General features: G+C 48.7%; 1 non-coding gene across 1 annotated transcript; it reads right to left on the bottom strand.

Annotated features, from left to right (window-relative positions):
* Nucleotides 1-516: 516 nt before the first annotated feature.
* On the bottom strand, nucleotides 517-592 carry TRNAP-GGG (transfer RNA proline (anticodon GGG)). The gene has a single exon. It is a non-coding gene; the product is annotated as a tRNA-Pro (tRNA).
* Nucleotides 593-3,553: the final 2,961 nt, after the last annotated feature.

Below are 3,553 nucleotides of genomic sequence, written 5' to 3'. Positions count from 1 at the left end.
GAAGGTTAGGGATCAGGGCAGAATCAAGATCCCAGGTCCAAATCCCATAGGAAATTTATAGACCTCATTGGAATATAATTGAAACTTGGCCAGTTGGATCCACCACCTTTCTTTTGGAAGATTATTCATTGAAATTGAGCTCTATTTTCTTGCTGCTCATTGTGGAAAACTGTCACTGAAACCCCCCAATTCCCATTTCTTTTTTTTTTTTTTTTGTATTTTTCTGAAGCTGGAAACGGGGAGAGACAGTCAGACAGACTCCCGCATGCGCCCGACCGGGATCCACCCGGCATGCCCACCAGGGGCGACGCTCTGCCCACCAGGGGGTGATGCTCTGCCCCTCCGGGGCGTCGCTCTGCTGTACCAGAGCCACTCTAGTGCCTGGGGCAGAGGCCAAGGAGCCATCCCCAGCGCCCCGGCCATCTTTGCTCCAATGGAGCCTTGGCTGCAGGAGGGGAAGAGAGAGACAGAGAGGAAGGAGTGGGTGTGGAGAAGCAAATGGGCGCTTCTCCTATGTGCCCTGGCCGGGAATCGAACCTGGGTCCCCCGCACCCCAGGCCGATGCTCTACCGCTGAGCCAACCAGCCAGGGCCTCCCATTTCTTCTAGGCCTCAGAAGTGAGTAACACGATTGGATAGGTGCCATGTTCGTCAGGACTACTGAATGTGCACATCCCTGCAAGTGAGGAAGAGGAGCAGGCCTTCACCTGTCCAGGCACACAACCCAGACCTGATATTGTCAGGGCCACTCCTTAGAGGGCGGTGGCAGGCACAGGACTATTAGGCATCTGGAACCAAGGCCTGCATTTCTAGGTGGAGAAACTGAGAGTGAGTTTTAAGGACAAGTTAATGGGCTAACAGCAGAGTTGAAAACAAATTGGGCTTTGCCTCAGAGTGGCTGCTATCCAGTACAGTTAATGTGTGTGTGTGTATGTGTGTGTGTGTGTGTGTGTGTTCCTCTCTGGTCCGCCTAAATCTTCAAAAAGGACATTGGAGATGACAGGTTTTTTGTTTTTGTTTTTTAAAGCGTGACAGAGACAGAGAGAGACAGAGAGAGGGACAGACAGGGACAGACAGACAGGAAGGGAGAGAGATGAGAAGCATCAATTCTTTGTTACGACACCTTAGTTGTTCATTGATTGCTTTCTCATATGTGCCTTGACCGGGGGGGGGCTACAGCAGACCGAGTGACCCTTGCTCAAGCCAGTGACCTTGGGCTCAAGTTGGTGAGCCTTGCTCAAACCGGATGAGCCTGCGCTCAAGCTGGCGACCTCAGGGTTTTGAACCTGGGTTCTTCGCGTCCCGGTTCGACGCTCTATCTACTGCGCCACTGCCTGGTCAGGCTGTAGATGACAATTTTTAAAAGCACACACCATTTCCTGAGAAAGAATGTGTGCCTTAAGAGAATGACATAATCTTTGTAGGGCCAATGTCCTCATCTGTAAATAGGGAATAATACCTGCCTCATATCACTGTTGTGATGGTCATTCAGGTCCAGTAATTACATCTCAGGATCCAATTTCTGACCCCTAGTTGAACACATGAGCCACCTGGCCACAATGGCCACTTGGTAGAGATTACGTCCACCTGATCTGAGCCACTCTTAGTTTCCCAGCTCAGGGATGGGAGCCATGACCCAGTCAGCCTAGACACCAGCTAATCTAATGTGGGTCTGTACCCTGTTAGATTAACTTTCCTAATTATGTTATCATGGGAGAAGAGGTAGCTTGGAGTGCCTACTGTGTGTAGGGCAATTTCCTAGGCACTCTACATAAATCATTTTCTTACCACAGTCCCATGAGGGGTGTTATCAAATTGAGGGACTGCATCCCCTACAAAATCTTGTCCCTGGCTATTCCTGGATGCTGAGCGGTGAAATGAAACAAGATGGATATTTTCAGAATTGAAGAGACCATGAAGCTGAGTGCCTGCAAGGCCACATGCTTTCTCTCAGCTTCACATAGTCAGCTCAGCGCAAGACTTGTAGCCTCAGTTGCCCTTGGATGGGAGTGATTGCCCTAATGAAGCTCTCTGTCTTCCAGGGCTTCCTTTCCTTTTGGGTTCTCACCTCAGTTCTTCCTGTTAGTTTCTCTGGAGGGCAGCTCCTCTGCTTTCCTCTTAAAGTGAGCTTTCCCTAAGGGCCCGCCCTCAGCTCTCTGCTCTCTTCATGCTGACTCTTCACCTTAAGAGACATTTCCCCTTCCAATGCCATAGATTACTTCCAAACCTCAAATCAGTTCCGAGAGCTGCAGACTAAATAGTCAATTACCAATTACCGCCCAGAATTTCCCCTTGATTGTCCCTCAGGCACATCCAATTCTACATGTTCAGAGCTGAACTCACCCTTTCTCCCCAGTCTGCCCTTTCACTTTATTTTTGGTTTGATAATGACATCATTATCAAGCTAGCCTCCCAAGCCTGGAGCTGGCATTAGTCTAGACTCCTCACTTCTTTACCCTCCTCACCATCTGAAGCCAAGGCCTTCAGAGCCTGGTCACTCCTCTTCCTCTGCTGTCCCTAAATCCTGCTCCTCAGTTCAGGCCCTTGTTTTTGCTTATGTTTCAGCTTCTGCTCCTTTTAAATCTGCAAAAATGATTTATGCTTCTCTGGCTTCTATCACCTCTAGGATGAGGGCTAAACCCTCCATGATCAGACCCAGTTTACCTCTCTTTAGCTTCCTCTTGGGCAATGACCTCACCTTCTCTATCTCAGATGGGACTAGAGCAGGGGTCTGGAAACTTCTTGGCTGAGAGAGCCAAGAACGCCACTTATTTTAAAATGTAATTCCATGAGAGCCATACAACAACCCATGTACATTACACATTATCCAATAAAAATTTGGTGTTGTCCTGGAGGACAGCTGTGATTGGCTCCAGCCACCCACAACCATGAACATGAGCGGTAGGAAATGAATGGATTGTAATACATGAGAATGTTTTATATTTTTTAGCATTATTATTTTTTTATTAAAGATTTGTCTGTGAGCCAGATGCAGCCATCAAAAGAGCCACATCTGGCTTGCGAGCCATAGGTTCCTGACCCCTGGACTAGAGCACCACCAGTTTGTGCTGCTCTGCCAGGAAGACCTGGATCCCACTCTCTGTGTGACTAGCACCTCAGCCCACCATTTCATGCCCACCATCTTTCTACCATCCTTTGCACACACACATCTACCACGATTTGTCTGACTTCCTCAAGCAGCCTGAAACCCTCTTGAGAGAGTGATCATGTCTTATTTACATGTCTGTCCAGTGCCTATCATTGTGTTCAGCATGTAGTGGGAATTGGACCAGTATTTGTTGAATGAATGATGAAAGAGGGTAACGGAGCATTGAAATCCAAGTAGATGTACAGACCTGAGGGGTGGTGAGCATTTGTTCCTTCCACTAGAGGACACTCTCACCAAGTGCTTCCCTAGAGGCTGAGTGAAGCATGGCTCCACACCAGAGGTCTCATTGTCAGTGACGTACACTCCTGTTGTCTGGCAGAGTCTGAGCCTGAGCATGCCTCATGGGCTGTGCTGCCTGGAGGACCTTAGGCTTGGCCAGTCTCTC

Source organism: Saccopteryx bilineata, chromosome 3, assembly GCF_036850765.1.
Source record: "Saccopteryx bilineata isolate mSacBil1 chromosome 3, mSacBil1_pri_phased_curated, whole genome shotgun sequence".
NCBI classification, from domain to species: Eukaryota; Metazoa; Chordata; class Mammalia; order Chiroptera; family Emballonuridae; genus Saccopteryx; species Saccopteryx bilineata.
This window is presented reverse-complemented; position numbering and strand designations above follow the sequence as displayed.